We start from the raw sequence: 23,260 nt of genomic DNA, 5'->3' as shown, positions 1-23,260 counted from the left end.
ATGTCCCTTCAAAGGAGTTGACAGACTGTGGAATGTGCTGACAGTAAGTGTGGCAACCTATACAAGCTCACAGCAGCTTCTCAAACAAATTTTACATTTACCCTGTGGCCCGAGAGAAAAAGGAGAGGGAGCAGACAATTAATTGCCTTTCCATGGCTCTCCGAGTTTCTTTCTCTGAGTGAGTGCTCATGAGCTTTTTTAGATATCAAAGCAGACAATGTGTGTAGGGGTTTATCTTAAAGAATAAAGGGAGACGGTGTCTGAGGAAAACAAAAGGAAACGTTCCAACAAATCTGTCTCCTCTTAACTGCTTTTATTTCTGAAGAACTGGAACTCTTGGAGGACCTTCAAAGACTAGGGAGCAGGCTGCAGATTCAAGTGAATAAGTTAAATTCATGGCCAGTGCCACAGCTTCTCAACAGAGTCATCTATTAATAACTTTGTTAGTACAATGTTAATTACGACCCAGACATTATAAAAAGAAATCTGCCTATACAAATTTGCCCCTCAGTTGTAAATCAGCCCCCACTCACCTTTCAATCCTAGTAGAGATGGAGAATGACTGAATAAAGCCTTTCATAATTTCCTGTCAAATATTCACAAACTATTATGAATCTTCCATCTTTGTTAATAAATACCTTCTAAATGTTCAGTACTTCATTTTCCTTGATTCTTTCTCACTTCCCTAGAAATTGCTTCTACCCAAGGTCAGGAGTAGAACAGTCTTCTACAGAAAATGGGACTAACAATAGAGATCCTAAAATAGTGATATCACACTCTCGGGTATCAGCTTTTACTAATAGATTAAGAAATAATCATAGGTAATGACTCGCTCATTTTTATTTATGATTTCAATTCTGATTAAGAGAATTACTCGTTTACCCAGATTTGGGAGGGTGTGATGGTTAGTGTTGAGTGACAAAATCATAAAATCAAGTAGGTGGCCATCTGGACACATCTGTTAGGGATTATCTTGATTGTGTTTACTCGATACAGGAACACCTATCCTGACTGTGATTAGGACTATTCTTTCTGCGGGACCCTAGAATGCATAAAGTAAAGAAAATGAGTCAATGCTAGCAATGCATTCATTTCTCTCAGTTTCTTGTCTATAAATAAAATGTAACTAGCTACTTCAAGCTCCTGCTACCTTGACTTCCCCATTGTGGAGGACTGTGCCCTCCTAAAACTATGAACCAGAATACACTTTAAAATTTCCTTTTTCAGCATATTTTGTTATGACAATAGGAAAACTAAGATGGAAAGGATTTTTTTAAATAACTTGTGTCAGGATAAATTTTAAAAAATCTTTAATCTATTAAATAATTTAGTAACTACATATGTGATGAAATAATAGTCAATTAATTATATGATGTAGAATTTTAAACTTTTCTCCCAAGGGTTTGGGCAAGAAATAAAAAATGTCATTTATGAAACATACAAATTATACCAAGTGTAAAATTATAAAAGCTGATATATAAAATAAACCTATAGAGATAACTAGGCCCAAATTTTCCACTCTAGAAATGAAAATAAAAAGAGACAAGATATCTTGCCCAACTCTTGGAAATAAGGGCCCAGGTTCAACTCTTCCTACAAAATGCTGTTGTTGTAAAAATATAAAAAAAATTTTTTAAAAAAATCCCTGTCTTTTACCTTGCTAGGTTCAGCACTGCAGTGCCCCAAGATATCTGCTCTATATCTTGGGTGAAACTCATCCCAACTCCACGGTGTCCCAGAGCAGCCGCTCCACACTCCATTACACTTAAATCTACACATGAAAGAATACACAACACAATAACCTTAGATCCAATTGATAAGATATAATTGCCCACTTAAACGTACAAAGCCCAGTACTATCCATCCCTTAAGAACATTAATAACAACCTGTAAATTCACAGAGCGGAATCTTAACGTCACCAGCCATGGCTTCTCTCCCTCTCCCTCCTGTCTCTCTTCTCCTTTCGGTTCCAGTCTCCTCCTCTTCCTTCAAACTTCTCTCCCATTCGTTCCTTCTCCTCCAATGACAGCCTCCCTCTATCCTGTACCTGCACCTCACCTGTATTTTACAGAGTCAATGGAGAGAAGGTTCTGGTGAAGTCACCTGAGTCCTGAGTATGTGACTAGGCAGCTGTCCTTGAGGCAGTGGAATTAGCATCAAAATACAGACAACTCCAGGGCAAACCACAACATAATGCCTCTTCAGCGCTCCTACACAACCTTTAATGGGTAGGTCACCATCAACCACTGTCTATGTGATGGCTTTTCCAGCCCTTTCTTGTTTTTCTGATATATGAGTTCCTTTTCCTTTTCATTGCCTCTCTTCCTTTACCTAGGTAACCATTGTCTGTGACTTCATTAAGCAATATTCACTTAATTAGGAAGGCCAGGTAATATTTTTGTTGGATATTGTATTTATTTCCATTTCAAATGTTAGCCCTTCCCAGTTTCCCCTCCAAAAATCCATCCCCACTGCCCCTGCTTCTATGAGGGGGCTTACCCACCCAACCTCTCTAACTTCACTGCCCTAGCATTCCTCTACACTGGGACATCGAGCCTTCACAGGACCAAGGGCTTTTCTTCCCATTGATGACAGATAAAGCAGACCTCTACTACATATGCAGCTGGAGCTATGGGTCCCTTCATGTGTACTCTTTGTTTGGTGGGTTAGTCCCTGGAGCTCTGGGGTATCCGGTTGGTTGATATTGTTGTTCTTCCTATGAGGTTGCAAACTACTTCAGCTCTTTCAATCCCTTCCCTAGCTTCTCCATTGGGATCCCCTTGCTCAATCCAATCATTGGCTGCCAATTACCTGCCTCTGTATTTGTCAGGCTCTGGCAGAGCCTCTCCAGAGACAGCTATATCAGTCTCCTGACAGCAAGCACTTCTTGGCATCTGTGTCTAGGTTTGTTATATGCAGATGGGATGGATCCCTAGGAGGGGCAGTCTCTGGATAGCCTTTCCTTCAGTCTCTGCTCCTCATTTCGCCCCCTTATTTCCTTTAGACAGGAGAAATTATGGGCTAAAAATTTGGAGATGAGTGGGTGGCCCCATCCCTCAAGCGGGACCATACCTAACCTCTGGATATGGTATGCACAGGTTCTCCTTACACTTTGTTGGGCATTTCAACTACTATCATCCCTGTTGGGTTCTGGGAGCCTTTCACTTTCCTGGTATGTGGGACTTTTTGGTGGCTGCCAACAGTTCCTCATCACCAATTGTGACACACCTCTGTTCAATTTCCTGACACTCTGTATATCATTCCTGTCTCCTATACCTGATAATTCCCCCATTTTTCCCCTCTTCCTCCTCTCTTCCTCCCAAGTCCCATCCAACCTCTACCTCCTGTGAATATTTTATTCCCCCATCTAAGAAAGACTGAAGCATCCACATTTAGTCTTCCTTTTTCTTGAGCTTCATGTGGACTGTGAATTGTATCTTGGGTATTCTGAGCTTGTGGCCTAAACTCTACTAATCACTGAGACTGATACCAGGTGTGCTCTTTTGTGACTGGGTTACCTCACTCAGGATGATATTTTCTAGTTCCATCCAATTGCCTAGGAATTTCATGAAGTCATTGTTTTTAATAGCTGAGCAAATTTACCACATTTTCTGTATCCATTCATCTATTGAAGAACATCTGGGTTCTTTCCAGCTTCTGGCTATTACAAATAAGGTTGCTATGAACATAGTGGAGCATGTGTCCTTGTTATATATTGGAGCATCTTTTGGGTATATGCCCAGGAGTATTATAGCTGGGTCCTCAGGTAGTATTATGTCCAGTTTTCTGAGGAACCACCAGACTGATTTCCAAACTCGTGCTACCAGTTTGCAATCCCACCAACAATGGGACTGTTCCTCTTTCTCCACATTCTCACCAGCATCTTTTGTCACCTGAGTTTTTGATCTTAGCCATTCTGACTGGTATGAGGTAGAATCTCAGGGTAGTTTTGATTTGCATTTTCCTGCTGATTAAGGATGTTGAACATTTCATTAGGTATTTCTCAACCATTCAATATTCCTCAGGTGAGAATTCTTTGTTTAGATCTGTACCCCATTTTAGTAGGGTTATTGGCTCTCTGGAGTCTAACTTCCTGAGTTCTTTGTATGTTTTGGATATTAGACTTCTATTGAACGTAGGATTGGTAAAGATCTATCTGTTCTGAGTCTCTTCGTTGCCATTTTGTCCTACTAACAGTGTTCTTTGCCTTAGAGAAGCTTTTCAATTTAATGAGGTCCCATTTATAAATTCGTGATATTAGACCATAAGCTACTGGAATTCTGTTCAGGAAATTTTCCCCTGTGCCCATGTGTTCAAAGCTCTTCTCCACTTTCTCTTCTATTAGATTCAGTGTATCTGGTTTTATGTGGATGTCCTTGACACACTTGGACTTGAGCTTTGTACAAGGAGATAAAAATGGACTGATTTGCATTCTTCTACATGCTGACCTCCAGTTGAACCAGCACCATTTGATAAAAATGCTATCTTTCTCCTCTGGATGGTTTTAGCTCCTTTGTCAAAGATCAAGTGACCATATGTGTGAGTTCCTTTCTTGGTCTTCAATTCTATTCCATTGATCTACCTGCTTGTCTCTGTGCCAATACCATGCAGTTTTTATCGCTATTGCTCTGTAATACAGCTTGAAGTCAGGGATGGTGATTTACCCAGAGGTTTTCTTATTGTTGAGAATAGTTTTCACTATCCTTGGCTTTTTACTGTTCCAAATGAATTTAAGCATTCTCTTTCTATCTCTGTGAAGAATTGAGTTGGGATTTTGATGGCGATTCCATGGAATCTTTAGATTGCTTGGGCTAAGACAGCCTTTCTGACTATCTTAATCCTGCCAATCCGTGAGCATGGGAGATCTTTCAATCTTCTGAGATCTTTGATTTCTTTCTTGAGAAACATGAAGTTCTTGTCATACAGATCTTTCACTTCCTTGGTGAGAATCACACCAAGGTATTTTATATTATTTGTAACTATTGTGAAGGGTGTTGCTTCCCTAATTTCTTTCTTAGTCTATTTAGCTTTTGAGCAGAGGAAGGCTACTGATTTGTTTGAGTTAATTTTATATCCAAACACTTTGCCCAAGGCTTTGTTGTTCTCTGGTGGAATTTTTGGGGTCGCTTAAATATACTGTTATATCATCTGCAAGAAGTATTATTTTGGCTTTTTACTTTCTAATTTGTATTCCACTGACCTCTGTTTGTTATCTAATTGCCCTGCCTAGGATTTCTACTACTATAGTGAACAGATATGGAGAAAGTGGGAGAGAGAGAGAGAGAGAGAGAGAGAGAGAGAGAGAGAGAGAGAGAGAGGGAAGGATCCATATGCAATTAAATAAAAAGCTCAGCTCAGTGCCATTGGTCTTTTCTAGCCATTGGTCATGTAACCTTCTCAACATTAAAGACTATTACCATTGCTCTGGTTATCCTGGAGAACTTGATAGTAATGCCCTATTAGTGAAGACATTATATACTTGAATCATAGGATATGAAGAAATAAAGTTGGTATCAGTCCAGAAGTGTCATTATTACTATCTAGTTTTTATAGTGCTGTAAGTTTTTATCCATGATAACAGAAGAGAAAATTCATCAGTGGTCTTACCCAGATGTGAACCCTGGAGCTAAGGTTCAGGAAACATCAGAGATATAGTAGAAAGTGTGTCAGAGACAGAGGACCAAGGCATCTGCTGTAATAGTCTATATATAAGAGGAAAGCCACACCCATGAACTGCCAACAATGTAACGACCTAAACAATAACTGACTCATGACAACAACTATTCACATGTCATTGTGAATAAAGAAAACATTACAAGGCTCCACCCCTAAATAAGAGAAATAAAGAGCTACACAGACAACTAATGACTGCTGAGAAGGGAGGATCAGTGTCACCAGGAATGACACCCCTAAACTGTTTATCTAACAGCAAGTGGTCACCCATACATGGACTAAGTGGTCTCAGCAGCATGTTGTATTTAAATATACGTAAACACATATATTTATATACAACAATAATTGAACAAAAAGAGTCCATAAACTTAAAAGGGATTAGAAGAGACATGGGAGAAGTTGGAGGAAGGAGTGAGATAGAAATAATACAAATACAATATATGTATGTGACTTTTTTAAAATAACATTTTTAAATGAAAGCGAGCAAATCAAAAAAATAATTCCTCAAGGATGGTTACTGATGAAGCATTTCTCCTTTGATGGTAAACAATGCCCTCACACTTGGCCTAACATAGTTTCCACTCTATCCTGAGTATAAGCAATCATTGTTGTCTCCTCTTCTTATTAGAACTTCAGCTTTAAATTATTAGGGCTTTGCCCTTATAGCTTCATGCAATCTTAATACCTCCCTGAAAGCCTGTCTCAAGTATGGTCACATAGGGAATAAGAGCTTCAACAAAAAATGTAGGGGGAAAAAGAGTTCAGTCTATACCAGAGACCTAGTTCTACAGAAACCAAGTGATTCCAGTTATACAAAATCTATATCATGATGATGAAATAGATCAGTCAGTAACGTTCTTGCTGCACAAACATAAAGATCCGAGTTTAGAGCCCCAGAACCCATGATAAAAAGCTGGTGTAGTAGTGCTGAGTTTGGGATTATAGAGACAGGAGGATCAAGAGAGTTCACTATCCAGCTACTCTTGCTGAATTAGTGGGCTCCCAGTTCACTGAGAAAGATGCTGTCTCCATATAAGGTGGAAAGAGACAGAGAAAGACTCTGGTCTTCATGCATACCCATACACATGTACATACACACACATATGGATACTCAAAAGATAAATTTAGGAGTTGTATCGTATTATTCAGGCAAAATTAAGACTTTCAAATACCCCAGAGCTTCTTCAACATCTAATGAAAGCATATAGGCCTTCTGTGAAACATGTTAGTGAGTTGAGCAAAAACTCTAATTTAGAATCTCAAACTAGTCAAAGAAGTTTCAGCATCAATCACCTTGATGTATAATAGAATCTTCTAAAGTAATTATTACTAAGAGTGCTTTGCAGACATACAGACCATCTCAAGGACAAGCCAGTGCACAGAAAGTCAATCATTTCTATCAATATGACTATTCACAAAATATATATATGTTTGACCATGCTTACCCTATGTTTGTGAAGGTTGTAGCACCCAAAGAATTTTGTGCTCAGCCTTCCTCTGCTGGACTTGAAACCATGTACATGAAACAACCCTGAGCTGTCATCTAGGGAGTCTAAGACTGTAAGACACTCAGTCCCCAGAAAGACAAAAGAGGGGAAATTCTTCACATTAGTTTATTTATCATAGGAAATATAATATACCAAGAAAACTGCAACATTTTTATAACAACAAAAAATGTTTACAGTGTGTTAAAGAAAAGGCAGTCCATATATAGACCAGTAACCTATCTGAGTTCTCACAACTATTAACCCCCAAGAGTAGGGAGCTCATTCAATGTCATGTGGCTTTTCTGAAGTGCACTTGAGAGCACTCCCAACATCTTAAAGCACTGAGCTTCTAAATGCTTTCGGCCTAGCTTCAAATTTCAGTTGAATGTTTTCCAAATACAATTGTGATTACTTTTCAAAATGAAACCATGAGTTAATTAGAAATGTAATTACTGTTATTCCAAGACAGCATGGATTTTTTTTTACCTTTTAAGTATTACTTATAATTAACATTATTTTCTGTTTGCATATTCATAAAATGTTTTATAAGTTATCAGGACCTTTAAGAAAACTGACATCTGATTTTACTATGCTCAAGTAATTATAAAATGAATTTTGTATTTCTTAATTCTTTCCATTTTTATTCACCCTCTGGGTACAGAATCATAATTAATTCTGCTTTTCTCTTTCTAATAGATTTATGTGTATTATCATATATATTAAATTTTCACTTCCATAACTTTTTTCATTTTTATTGCTTTGCACACAGACAATGTGCACTTCATTAAAAACATGTAATCCCTTAGCTGAGATCCAGGCATAATTGCAAATCTTTATAATATAATGGCATACATGTTCTTCATATTTTATTGCAAGAATCCCCAATTCCATTTGAAAATTCTGGAGTTCCTGTCCTCTAAAATTGCAAAATGAGAAAAGGATTTAATAATTCTCCTTCTTATGACACACCAATTATGAACATAAAGCTTTGATTTTTTTTTCTCCATTCTACTTTAAAATGTATTTAATGATTTGGTCAATGTGATATTCATATCAATCCTTGACTAACACAATAGACAGGACTGATATTGGCTGAAGTCTTTGTGATGAAGCAATAATTAAGCTAAACTGAGTTTATTCCGGATAGATAAAAGCACAAGACTTGAGAAACACACAGTGCAGAATGTAGTGTAGCAAGATGCCAAGACAGACCTAAAAGGTGGGTCTCCCTGACGTTCTCCTTGGCCTCTCTTGAATATTAATAATTTTAGGAATTTTTCCATACTTTATAAATTCCGTTTGGGAACTCCAAGGACAATGGTAGCCTATGACCTGACACATGGTGTTGTGGTGTGTTATGTTGTGTTGTGTGTGCTGCTCTGTGCTTTACTACATAAAAATGACATCAGAATGCTGGTGTGGAGGAATGATAGCTAAAAGCAGCCACAAACACTTGCTGTAAATTTCAGTGACAAGCAGTCAGTGCACAGGCTGATGAGGCATAAACTGTACCAGAGTCTGAAAACTAAGACAAAAGAGCACATCTGCAAATTCATCCTTTCTGCCAACTGAAGCTGACTTACTTCATTAAAGCTTACTTCCTTGTTTCTAGAACTTTTGATGCCCCTTACAAAATAACTACTTTACCCAAACCTAAGTCCAACTCAAAGCAACTAAATAGTACAAATATTCAAAATAATCAAGCAAGACTTCCCCTGAGGTATGCCTAAGCATCGCCCCCAAAAGCAGACTTCTCCTGGTTTAGAGCATCATTGCTTCTTCAATGTTCTTGGAACTGAAATGGGAGCTTCAAGAGACCCCTTGACCAGCTTGATAGGAGTATCACTCTCTCAATGCCTCTGTGCTTCCCCACTCTCCTTGCCCTTACTTATTCCTTTGCTCTGAAAATGTTCTTATTGCTGCTAAATCTATGAAATTGACAGTTCTTTTAACTATTATTGTTATTATCATTATTATTATTATTATTAATTCTTTTTAACAGTCCAGTCATTATACCCCTCCTGGTCTGCCCTCTGACTGTTCCCTACTCCATACCTCCTCCCCCATCTCCAAGAGGATGTCTCCACGTTCCCTCCCACACCAGACCTCTGCACTCCCTGGGGCCTCAAGTCTCTCGAGGGTTAGGTACATTTTCTCTCACTGAAGCCAGACCAGGCAGTCCTCTGCTGTGTATGTCAGGAGCCTCATATCAGCTCGTGTATGCTGCCTGGTTGGTGGCTCAGTGTCTGAGAGATCCCGAGGGTCCAGGTTAGTTGAAACTCCTGGTGTCGTACTCTCTTAAGCTTCTTCCAGCTATTCCTACTTCACCCACAGATTCCACAGCTTCTGTCCATTGATTAGGTGTTAGTATCTGCAACTCTCAGCTGCTTGTTGTTGGGCCTCTCAGGGGGCAGCCATGCTAGGCTCCAGCATCGCCATAGCATCAGAAATAGTATCAGGTCTTGGAGCCTCCTCTTGAGCTGGATCCCAATTTGGTCCTATCATTGGACCTCCTTTGAGTTCCATGAAAGCAGAAGTCTCTTTTGTTTCTTGATCCCCCATTATCGCCAGAATACAATCTTAAATGCAATGCCTCTGTACCGCCACTCTAAGCTTTTACACAGCTCCACATGTGCGTACATGTATGCGTGTGCGCGTGTGCACACACACACACACACACACACACACACACAGAGAGAGAGAGAGAGAGAGAGAGAGAGAGAGAGAGAGATTTCTTCTCTGCAAAGCACTCAGAGCAATTAGATGTCTTTCTTCTCAGATAGCGTACCCAAATTTTCAGTGTGTAGTGGGTATCTCATAAAATTCGATGATACCTTGTACTCACACCTATTACATTGTTTAATTACTATTTCACTCTACAGGAAAAAAATCTAAAGAAAATGACCTCTACATTTAATTTGACTTGATAGATTTTAGCTCAGTTCCCAAAACATAACAGAAGTTCAATATATAGTTTTCAAACACATAAGCAGGGGTGGGGCTATAATCACTCTTACAGAAGGGTATCAGTGCCTTCAGCAAGCCACTATAGGAGCTATGGTGTAGAGATAAGATATTTGTGTCATTTCAAGCCACTAAATTTCAGATAATTTGAAATAGCAGAATAAAGAGCTAATATATTATGTTATATATTTAGACTCATCTGGTGTCACTTATAACAAATGGACTTGAAAGCTTTTTAATCCAATAATAGAAATAATCTCATAGACATAGGCACTAATATCTCAGCAAGTTTCAACAACAAATTCACGCAAAGACTAAATCCGACTCTTCAGAATAAGAATATCCTTACCTGTGACCTCCCCTTTCCTTTACTTTGGAAGGATATTGCTTGAAATAAGAGTTATATGGTTAAAACTTGCCCAGCTATTTAGAATATGGATTATATTTTTCTACTTTTATCACCCACATAAGTTTCTGTTGTTTCTAGTGTAAATGGTACTAGTAATCGTTTGCTAGTATATACAAACAAATACAACTCTTCTATCGCCCTATTCAAATTAGAGGTTTCCAGTGTCTGCATCACGTTCCCTGCCCCTGTGCTGATTTAGACAAAATGCAATGAGGTCTGTGGGATATCACCCTCGGTCTTCTGAAATTTCATATTATTATGTCAACGTTATGAGTCACCAATAAAAGTGTTCCACTGTCTCCAGCAATAGTAAGCCCCCAGACAATAGTCTAATATTTCTGAGAATAGAATACCATTAAAGTTTTCCCTAGTAATTACCTGTTTGTAATAAATGTTTCCACCAGAAAACCCTGGGTTTGTTATTCCAAATTCAATAGAGAAGTGTCACAGTATTAAATATTCTCATCAAATCAAATCCCAATTCTGTTGAGGAAGGGGTTACAGTAACAAACCCAAGGTACCTGGATGGTAGTTGTCATCCTTTTGCTAACATATATTATAAAATATTGTTCAGTGAATGGAGTCTGACAGCAATAAACATGAGATATGAAGCAAAGATTCCATTTCACACATTTCTCTTGTACCTTTGCATGTGTGTCCATGCTAATTCCAGCACGGAAAATAACTAAGTCTGCAAATTAACCAGAGAAACCAGAGTAAAGCTTTATTCTTCTCCTTCTGAAGGATCGTGTATCCACAACACAGGGGAAATGTCAAGTCTCAAAAACATCTTTCCCTATACAGTATAGAAACTACCCAGCAGTCAGTAATCCCCATCTCTGTCTTTGAGACAAGAGATTTAATGTAAATGATCTGAACTAAATATAACCAAGCCTGATGCCTCAGGAGTACTAACATACAGATGAACTTTAAAAGCCCAGATAAGAAATACAGGGGACTTCTGGATACAGGAAATTGTATGTACTGAATACTGAGCCCTGAGTATCCATTCTTGCCCAACTTTCTAGAACAAAGTAATATAGGTACATACTTAGGACACAAGCCAGTGACTTCAGTGAAGAATGATGAGAACATCACCACACAGAGTAGGAACATCATCACAGCCATCATACCAATTGGTCAAATTCAGTCATCCAAACAAGCGACTTCTCCAAATATTTATGTCAACAAATTTTGATGATCAGAGAGCAAGAGTCTTCAGACCTTAATTAAAATAAGTGCTGGTAACTTGTGGTTTAGGCAGGCAGAGGACAGCACTGCACTGACAGGAAGGTGAGCAGGAGGGTGGGCAAGCTGGTGGGTATCAGTACAGTGAGCAAGTGTGCAGTGGACAGATGGGAAACAGAAGCAGAGTGGTTGCTGCCCTATAAAGACAGTCAGAACTGGAGCTGAGCAACAGGAAGAAACAGCCTGATATCAGAAGCCTGCACTACCACCTGAGAGCATGATGACAACCAGACTGTGCCAAAGGGACATCTCTGGGGTTGTGCTCAAGAGATGGCTCCAATGGGGTGAACACAGGAGAGCTGGCCCTGTCCCTCACCTGGGCAGCAAGGGTGTGAGACAGCTACCATCCTGATCCAGGGCTTTGAGTTGGTTCATGTCAATGTTTACCCCATCTGTGAACTGCTGGAGGTCAGAACCAAAGCGGTAGGATCTCCACAACACAGGGCAGCAGTAGAACATCACAAAGAACCTAAGTGAGGGTCCAGTATCTCTGGTGCAGCAGAATCGCGAGATCTCAAACCAGACTCATTGCAATGAACTTTTGCAGGTAAAGACGTGTGGACAAAAGGGTATACTGTGTGATACACTGTGACACACTGCCCCTTCCAGCAAGAGGTAAGTGGGTTTTTCTTTTCTGTTTTTTTTTTCTATTTTGTTTTGTGAGAGAAGTTACAGGATGGAGGGCAGATGTGGAAGGACTGAAAAGAGAATGGAATTGGGGTATGTGATGTGAAAGTAACAAAAAAATCAACATATAATTATGGGTTTTTTAAATCTCTTTTCTTTTGTTTTTGGGTGATCACAAAGGTAGGACATCAAGTCAAGCTCTGAGAATGAGATGTTCCTAGGTTTTAGGACCAAGAACTCTTTAGCACAAGGTATCCGAAAAGTTCATGAATTTAAAACCACCAGCATACAGTCCCTTGGGTGTTTTATGACATACCAATTAGTAAGCCATATTTTCTTTCTTTGTGTGGCAGATGGTGTTGGAGGCAGTTTACAAGACTTCTGCCTCCCAGAAAGATTTGATTCAGCTTGATTGGCTTCATGAATGCATTATCAGGAGACAAAATGAAGACAAAAATGATATTATGACTAGACTTTCCAGTTGGTGATCATAGAGTAATCAAATTATTCTAACCAATTGGGTAATGTTCCTGCAGAGTCATGGAATGTTCCACAGTAGACTAACCAGACTAACCATCCTAGAGGAACAACCAACCCAGGCTGTTTAATGGGATTTGAGCTGAATTTCACTAACAATGTTGGAATTACAATGAAAATTATAAAATACTGGAATGGTACACTGATTTAGTTTATTAATCCTTTTCAAGTAATTTTAGCTGGAAAGTGAATTTGTGTTTTTATTAGTAAAAAAAATAAGCATTTACACTTTCAATATTATATATTGAGAATACTAGCAATTTAACTTTTATATTCCTCTAATTAAAATAGCTCATATGTAAAGGAATTTATTTTATTCACAAATTAAACTCCACAATTGGTAGATGGGCAGCTTTCTTTCAAGTGGTCCCTCAAGGATCCAGGAGTTTTCCTTAGGAAGGCTGCTGTACTGGCTGGTTTTATGTATCAACTTGACACAAACTGAATTTATCACAGAGAAAGGAGCCTCCCTTGAGGAAATGCTTCTAGGAGACCCAGCTGTAAGGCATTTTCTCAAGTAGTGATCAAGGGGGAGGACCCAGCCCCTTGTGGGTGGTGCCATCCCTGGGCTGATAGTCTTAGGTCCTACAAAAGACCAAGCTGAGCAAGCCAGGGGAAGCAAGCCAGTTAGTAACATCCCTCCATGGCCTCTGCATCAGCTCCTGCTTCCTGACCTGCTTGAGTTCCAGTCCTGACTTCCTTTGGTGATGAACAGCGATGTGGAAGTGTAAGCTGAATAAACTCTTTCCTCCCCAACTTGCTTCTTGGTGATGATGTTTGTGCAGCTGCACAACCTCTAGGGTGGAGCTTGCTTGTGGGCAACACACATAAGGGCCAAGCTTAAGTGTGCTGCCTATACAGTTGCCTTTAGAGAATGAAAGGCCCTAATGCACACTTGAGGGACAGTGAAGGTGCACTAAAATGATAGCACCTCAATGTAGGGGTAATTTAGCTAGCCAGGCTCTAGGATATCATGTCAATCCTGCTTGCTTCCAAATACATCACAGGGTCATGCCAGACAACAAGGAAAACTGAAATGTATGAATTAAACATATAGAGAAGGATATAGATTTAATCAAAGCTAGTCAACTTGTCTTTGATGCTCTGATTTTTATGCCCATGATTACCATGCTTCCTAGTCTACTTAAAAAAATCATTTTTTTAGTGAGACAAAACTCACTGTTTTCATGAAGCTAATATTCAATTGAAGGAGATGATGGTACATAAATAAGCAGAGTAATAGGTGGAGTATATCAGAATTTTGAAATGAATACTCTGTGAAGTAAGAAAAGAGTCAAGAAATTAGTACTTTCAGATAAAACAGTCAAGGAGAGAGCTTTGCTATAACTTGGAACAGACCCCTGAACCAAGACCGAGAGCTGTAGGGAAAAAGCTTCCCAAACATAACATATGAAAGAATGAAATATGACTACTGTGGCCTATTTTATCATATGTTCAAATTATTTTTAACATAAAATCATACTTTATTGTTTTAGATTTTACTGTTTAAAATCACATACATAGTATACTCTATTTACATTCTTTTAAATCCTTCTCTCTTATCCTTCCAATTCCTCCCATGCCCCCAGGTTGCAGTAATAATTCAGTTTTAAATGTTTTTTAAATTCATAGTCAAAATTTTCTACATTGTTTTCATTTGAGATACAAAATAATTTTATTGTTTAATTTATATTTAACTAATTTATATTTAATTTCTAGAAGGTGCATTTTATCTGGACTTGGAAAGATGAAATTAGCATCTAAACTTCCTTTATTTTAAGTTTTACATATAAGATATGCAACTGAACTTAGTTCATACGAATGAGGTAATGTTTATCTCACGGGACTGTTGGAATCCTGACTCGGGGACGTTCACATCATCAGGATTTTCTCCATTCTTATCTTCATATTGGCCTCCTCTTTCTGCTTCAAGTGTCTTCCCATCAGTTGAAGGAGAATAGCCTGGCTTACACTATCACTTATTCAGAGGTTTTAGTTTTCAGCTTATGTGATCCTACTGACCTGATCTTAAAAGAGATGACAGACTTCCTATTTCCTTGAACAGAATAAAAGCAAGCATTCTGGCTCAGCTCACTGAGGTCCATACAAAGTCGCTAATATCTAAGCTGAGTGATCAGTTGGAGTGGCTGGGAACTATACTCCCAAAGGAAAGGAAAGAATGTTAACAGAACAAAGGGAAAGTATTGAGGAGGTAAAAATAACAACTGTCAATTCCAACACTATTACAAATGCTGTCACAGAGGGAAATACCGAGTATTGATTATACTTTCCTATAAAGCACTACAACCATGTGGAGATGTGAACATTTACCAGGGCTCCACACGTCACCAGATGTATGGATTTGAGCACATCAGGAAACTTCTTTAAGCTTAATCCCTTTAGCAGTTAAATTTGAGTTTCTAGTTAGTAGCATATGATGTCTAGTTGGGTCCTTGTCTTCCACATTGCAAGGTAACTCCATTTCAGTTAATTCTATATATTTTAGGAAGTTGGAGAATAGTAGGTTCCCATGTGGCTTTCAATCTGTCTTTATTGCTAGCTATGCCTTCCCATATTTCCTCCTTTACCCTGCCCTCCCATTTCTTTCTTTTTTTTCGCCCCTCCCATTTCTTTCCCTCTCAAATCCTACTGTTCTGGTTTTCTTTTTTCTCTTTGTAACACTGTGTTCTATTTTGATTTCCTTGGAAGAGTTCTTCTTCCTCCCTTATCTTTTATGAGCTACATAACATCTGTGTATCACAAGACATCTATTTCTATAGAAAGAAACATTCAAAGACATGAACTCTAAAGCCTCCTCTTTGTACTTGAGTTTCAGTTTCGTTATTTGTAGACATGAGATGCCACCTACCTCACAGTATTGCACAGGTGGCTAAATGGCTCACGGTGTGTAGAAATCTTTTACAAATTCTAAAAGCAAGTGTATTATTGATGGTGATAATAAGATCTTAGAATGACCTTAGATCTTAGAAGGAACATTCTTCAGAAGCCGTCCTAGGAATTGCTATTGAAAGAGCAAGAATTCATGACTGTGTAAGTCCAAGGAAGGGAAGAGCAAAATAAACTTAGAAAAATGTGTGTATGTGTACATGTGTGTGTGCGTGCACACACACACACACACACACACACACACACACACACATATATATATATATATATATATATATATATATATATATATATATATGATGAATACAGCAAACAGCTGCCTGAAGGCAGGAGGAGACAAGTAACACATCAAATTTCTGCATCTGCCCTGACAGTGGATATAAAAAACCCAAATTCTCAATTATGATAGTCTAAGAGGAAAAGGTCCACTCTAGTACTATCACTAAACTGCAGCTAATTTTTAAAATGTACAAGTTCAAAAGCAATTTATAGTACATGTTAAAATATCTGTTTCAACAGGTGAACTTTGTCCATTTGCAAATGAAGAAATTAACACCAATAAATTGCTTTGGATACAGTATTATCACTTGTGTGCTATGTTAATTTACTGCACTAATTAACTTACTGCCTCACACCAAATCAACATGGCCTCTCTAGGATGATCTCATATTAACAAGTAATACACATAACCTGTCTTGGCTCTCTGATTAGTGTTTCTTGATATACAGAGAGAGATTTCCAAGAGGGTGTCTAAGACGAAGACATCTCCATTGCGCACATCATTATGACAGAGTGTACAGTCCTAGTTTCTTCCATTTTAACATTTCATTTTTTGGCATTTTTTCTTTTATTGGATATATTTTTATTTACATTTCAAATGTTATCCCATTTCCCCACCCACCCACTCCCTCCCATCTCCCTGCCATGACATTCCCCTACACTGGGGCATCTAGTCTTGACAAGACCAAGGGCGTCCCCACCCATTGATGCCCAACAAGGCCATCCTCTGCAACATATGTGTCTGGAGCCATAGGTCCATCCCTGTGTACTTTTGGGATGATGGTTTAGTCCCTGGGAGCTCTGGCAAGGGTGGGAGCATTGGTTGGCTGATTGATATTGTTCTTATGGGGTTACAAACCACTTTAGTTCCCCAGTTCAGTTGTTTATCTAACTCCTCCATTGGGGACTCTGTTCTCAGTTCAATCTTTGGCTGAAAGCATCTGCCTCTCTATTTGCCAAGATCTGACAGAGCCTCTCAAGAGAAAACTATAACAAACTCCCGCCAACACACCCTTCATGGTGTCCTCAATGTTGTCTGGGTTTGGTGTCTGTATATGAGATGGATTCCCCCCGGTGAGGCAGTCTCTGGATGGCCTTTCCTTCAGTCTTTGTGCCTCATTTGTCTCAATATCTCCTCCTGTGAGGACAACTGTTCCCCCTTCTAAGAAGGACTGAAGCATCCACACAGATTCATGTGGTTTATAAATTATATGTTGGGTATTCTCAGCTTTGGGGCTAATATCCAATTATCAGAGAGTGCATACCATGTGTGTTCTTTTGTAATTGGGTTACCTCACTCAGGATGATATTTTCTAGTTCCATACATTTGCCTATGAATTTCATGAAGTCACTGTTTTAAATACCTGAGTAGTATTCCATTGTAAAAACGTATCACATTTTCTGTATCCAACACTTTATTGAAGGACATCTGGGTTGTTTCCATCTTCTGACTACTATAAATAAGGCTGCTTTGAACATAGAGGAGCATGTGTCTTTGTTACATGTTGGAGCATCTTTTGGGTATATGCGCAGGAGTGGTACAGCTGGATCCTCAGGGAGTACTATATCTAATTTTTCTGAGGAACCTCCAGACTGATTTCCAGAGTGATTATATCAGCTTGTAATACCACCAACAATGGAGGAGTGCTCCTCTTTCTCCACATCCTCTCCAGTATCTGCTGCCACCTGAGATTTGATCTTAGCCATTCTGACTGGTGAGAAGTAGAATCTCAGAGTTGTTTTGATTTGCATTTACCTGAAAATTTAGGATGATCAACATTTCCTTAAGTACTTCAAGGCCATTTGATATTCCAAAGTTGAGAATTCTTTGTTTAGCTCTGTACCCCATTTTTAATAGGGTTATTTGATTCTCTGGAGTCGAATTCCTCGAGTGCTTTGTGTACATTGAATACAAGACCTCTATCAGATATAGGATTGGTAAAGATCTTTTCCCAATGTGATGGTTGTCATTTTGTCCAAATGACAGTGTCCTTTGCCTTACAGAAGCTTTACAATTTTATGAGGTCCCAATTGTCGAATATTGATCTTAGAAAATAAGCCATTGGTGTTCTGTTCTGGAAATTTTTTCATGTGCCCATATGTTCAAGGCTCTTCTCTACTTTTTCTTCTATTAGTTTCAGTGCATCTGGTTTTATGTGGAGGTCATTTATCTACTTGGACTTGAGCTTTGTACAAAGTGATAAGAATGGACCAATTTGCTTTCTTCTACATGCTGATTTCCTGTTGAACCAGCACCATTTGTTGAAAATGCTGTTTTTTTGTTTTTGTTTTTGTTTTTGTTGTTTTTAACATTGGATGGCTTTAGCTCCTTTGTCAAAGATCAAGTGACCACAGGTGTGTGGATTTATTTCTGGGTCTTCAATTCTATTCCACTGATCTATTTGCCTCTTTCTGTACCAATACCAAACAGCTTTTACCACTATTGCTCTGTAATACAACTTGAGGTCAGGAATGGTGATTCCCCTAGAGGTTTTTATTGTTGAGTTTTGTAGTTTTCGCTATCCTGCGTTTTTTGTTATTCCAAATGAATTTGCAGATTGCTATTTCTAAGTCTTTGAAGAATTGACTTGGGATTTTGCTGGGGATTGCACTGTATCTGTAAATTACTTTTGGCAAGATAGCTATTTTTACTATATTAATCCTGCCAATCCATCAGCATGGCAGATCTTTCCATATTGAAGATCTTCTTCAATTTCTTTCTTCAGAAACTTGAAGTTCTTGTCAAATAGATCTTTCACTTGCTTGGCTAGAGTCACACCAAGGTATTTTATGATTATTGTAAAGGGTGTAATTTCCCTAATTTCTTTCTCTGTCTGTTCATCCTTTGAGTAGAGGAAGGCTACTTATTTGTTTTATGTCCAGTAACTTTGCTGAAGTTGTTTATGAGATTTGGGAGTTCTCTGGTGGAATTTTTGGGGTCACTTAAGTATACTATCATATCATCTGCGCATAGTGATATTTTCACTTCTTCCTTTCCAATTCGTATCCCTTTGGCCTCCATTTGTTGTCTAATTGCTCTGGCTAGGACTTTGAGTACTATGTTGAATAAGTAGGGAGAGAATGAGCAGCCTTGTCTAGACCCTGATTTTAGTGAGATTGCTTCAAGTTTCTCTCCATGTAGTTTGATGTTGGCTTCAGGTTTGCTGTATATTTCTTTTACTATGTTTATGTATGGATCTGAATTACTGAACTTTCTCAGACTTTTACTATGTTTCTACTTGGTTGATTTCAGCACTCAGTTTGATTATTTCATGCTGTCTACTCCTCTTATGTGTATTTGCTTCTTTTTGTTCTAGAGTTTTTAGGTGTGCTGTCAAGCTGCAAGTATATGCTCTCTAAAGTTTCTTTCTGGAGGTACTCAGAGATATGAGTTTTCCTCTTAGCACAGCTTTCATTGATTTCCATAACTTTGGGCATGTTATGGCTTCATTTTCATTAAATTCTAAAAAGTCTTTAATTTCTTTCCTTATTTCTTCCTTGACCAGGTTATCATTGAGTAGAGCATAGTTCAGCTTCCATGTGTATGTAGGTTTTCTGTTGTTTTTGTTATTGAAGACCAGCCTTAGTCCGTGGTGATCTGATAGGATGCATGGGATAATTTCAATATAATGTATCTGTTGAGGCCTGTTTTGTGACCAATTATATGGTCAGTTTTGGAGAAGGTACCAGGATGTGTTGAGAAGAAGGTATATTCTTTTTTTAAGATGACATTTTCATAGATACCTGTTAAAATCATTTCATTCATAACTTCTGTTATTTTTACTGTGTCTCTGTTTCGTTTCTGTCCATCAATGAGAGTGGTATGATGAAGTTTCCCACTATTATTGTTTGAGGTATAATGTATGTTTTATTAAAGTTTCTTTTATGAATGTGAATGCCCTTGCATTTGGAGCATAGATGTTTAGAATTGAGAATTCATCTTGGTGGATTTTTCCTTTGATGTGTATGAAGTGTCCATTCTTATCTTTTTTGATAACTTTTTGTTTAAAGTCTATTTTATTTGATTTTAGAATGGCTACTCCAGCTTGTTTCTTGGGACTATTTGCTTGGAAATTTTTTCCCAGCCTTTTACTCTGAGGATGTGTCTGTCTTTGTCACTGAGGTGCATTTCCTAAATGCAGCAAAATGCTGGGTCCTGTTAACATATCTAGTCTGTAAGTCTTTTCTTTTTACTGGGGAATTGGGTCCGTTGATGTTGAGAGATATTAGGGACCAATGATTGTTGTTTCCTATTATCTTTGTTATTAGAAGTGTAATTATGTTTGTTTGGCTATCTTCTTTTGAGTTTTTGCCAGAAGATTACTTCCTTGATTTTTCTAGGGTATAGTTTCCCTTCTTATGTTGAAGTTTCCCATCTATTATCCTTTGTAGGGCTGGATTTGAGGGAAGATACTTTGTAAATTTGGTTTTCTCACAAAATATCTCAGTTTCTCCATCTATACAGTTTCTCCATCTATACTGGATACAGTAACCTGTGCTGGCATTTGTGTTCTCTTAGAGTCTGCATGACATCTGCCCAGGATCTTCTAGCTTTCATAGTCTTTGTTGAGAAGTCTAGTGTAATTCAGGTAAGTCTGCCTTTATATGTTACTTGACCTTTATCCCTTACTGCTTTTAATATTTTTTTCTTTGTTTTGTGAAGTTGGTTTTTTGACCATTATGTGACAGGGGATGGGGGAGATTTCTTTTCTGGTCCAATCTATTTAGACTTCTGTAGACTTCTTGTATGTTTATAGGCATTTCTTTCTTTAGGTTAGGGAAGTTTTCTTCTATAATTTTGTTGAAGATATTTACTGGCCTTTTAACTTGACAACCTTCACTTTCTTCTATAACTATTATCCTTAGGTTTGATCTTCTCATTGTGTCCTGGATTAACTGGAAGTTTTGGGTTAAGAGCTGTTTGCATTTTGCATTTTCTTTGAAGGTTGTGTCAATGTTTTCTATAATATCTTCTGCCCCTAAGATTCTCTCTTCTATCTCTTGTATTCTCTTGGTGATGCCTGTGTCTATGACTCCTGATAGCTTTCTAGGTTTTCTATCTCCAAGGCTTGTCTACCTTTGTGATTTCTTTATTGTTTCTATTTCCATTTTTAGATCCTGGATGGTTTTGTTCAATTCCTTCACCTGTTTGGCTATGTTTTCCTCTCATTCTTTAAGGGTTATTCTTGTTTCTTCTTTAAGGGCTTCTAACTGTTTGCCAGTATGGTCCTGTATTTCTTTAAGGGAGTTATTTATGTCCTTCTTAAAGTCCTCTAATATCATCATGAGTTGTGAACTTAAATTGGAATCTTGCTTTTCTTGTATGCTGGAGTATCTAAGACTTACTGTAGTAGGAGAACTGGGTTCTGATGATGCAAAGTGCCTTTGGTTTCTTATGCTTAGGTTCTTGCACTTGCTTCACACCATCTGGTTATCTCTGGTGTTAGCTGGTCTTGCTGTCTCTGACCATGTTTACCCTCCTGTAAGCCTGTGTGTCAGCACTCCTTGGCACCAGCTCTGTCCTGGAAGGATCTGGGTACAGAGAGCTGTGGCACTAGGTCAGCTCCAGGGGCAGATGGAAACTGGAAGGATTCCGGCCAGGCTGCTCCTCTTTCTCTGTGTCCTGAGTGCTCAGAGGTGGGTCCCTCTGAGCAGAAGTGGTGGTCTTACCTGTGTTCTCAGATGTGTCATACTCCTGGGTGACCAGCTCTCTCCCAGAGGGATCTGGGTACAGAGAGCTGTGACACAAGATCAGCTCTGGGTGCAGGTGGAAACCAGAAGGATCCTGCCCAGACTGCTCCTCAGTTCCTGTGTCCTGAGGGTTTCATGGGAGTCCCTCTGAGCAGAAGTGGTGCTCTTACCTGGTGTGTCACTACTCCTGGGAGACAGGCTCTCTCCTGGAGGGATCTGGGTACAGAGATCTGTGGCACAGGGTCAGCTCCAGGTACAACCCATTTTAACATTTCTAATTCAAATATCATCAGTGATATTTGGAATATACCTTTTCCCTCTAGTTTTTATGAATGCAAGAAACAAATGCATAATTACTATAATACTATAATACACAGGTCAGGAATGGGACACTAGAAGAAACAGTTAATTGAATCAGAAGCTGAAGCATACGTTGGATCAACCTCAAGAAAACCAAAGGGACTCCCTATGAGATGTTGCCCCTCATTTTAATGAATCAGTCTCTGCTGTCTACTTCTCACTGTTTCCAGTGAGAAGCTGTCCTCCAGTTTCTCCATCCCTATGTCCTTTCATTCTCATGTATCTCAGTATTATTCAGAATACTCAATCCATTTGAATTTCTATGTGACCATTCATCACAAGTACTGTGAAAGGCTGATTATATAATTCTAGTTTAAATTCTGGTCTTCAACTGAGACACAAAAACAAGAAAAATTAAGAAAATACCAATGATAAACCCCAAGAACAAAATGAAAAAAAAAACAAGAAAAATAAATATCACCCTTATAAAAGTAAAATTGAAAGCAATGCTCATACACAGCTGTACACAGGGAAACACCATGAGTGTAGAATATCAGCCGAAGAAAAACAAGCATGAGGAAATAGCAAAATGATATTTAAAACATATTCATGTCACCTATGTTGAGGGTCAAGCATACTACTGGGAATAAATAAACTATAACAGCTATAAATATGAAACCATAAAGCAAAAAGAAGGACAAGTAGAAAGAAAATACAAAAATGTTATCATTTATAAAAATTAGAGTACTCCTTCTCCAGGGGTCATACTAATCTTCTTTGTATTATCCCAATTTTAGTATATGTGCTGCCAAACAGAACTTGGCCCCCTTACACATTTGTAGCACATGTACAACTTGGTCTTCATGTGGTTCCCCTAACAAGTGGGGTTGGGGCTGTCTCTGACTCTGTTGCCTGCCATTGGATCTCCTTCCCCTAGCTGGACTGCCTGGTTGGGCCTCCGTAGGAAAGGATGGGCATAGTCCTGCTGCTACTTAATATCTCAGGGCAGGGTGGTACCTAAGGGGGTTTCTCTAATGAGAAGGGGTAATAGGGGTTTTAGGGGTGGGACTGTGAGAGGCAGGGGCTGTGATATGGATATAAAGTAAATAAATTAATTAATGAAAAATGTTAGTCTGT

General features: G+C 38.6%; 1 non-coding gene across 1 annotated transcript; it reads right to left on the bottom strand.

The window, feature by feature from the left end:
- Positions 1–22,837: 22,837 nt before the first annotated feature.
- On the bottom strand, positions 22,838–22,942 carry LOC116906331. The gene has a single exon (XR_004388617.1). It is a non-coding gene; the product is annotated as a U6 spliceosomal RNA (small nuclear RNA).
- Between the last annotated feature and the right edge of the window lie 318 nt (positions 22,943–23,260).

The sequence above is a fragment of the Rattus rattus genome, chromosome 7 (assembly GCF_011064425.1).
Source record: "Rattus rattus isolate New Zealand chromosome 7, Rrattus_CSIRO_v1, whole genome shotgun sequence".
NCBI lineage: Eukaryota > Metazoa > Chordata > Mammalia > Rodentia > Muridae > Rattus > Rattus rattus.
Note: the sequence above shows the minus strand (reverse complement) of the source record. Positions and strands in the feature narration are given on the sequence as shown.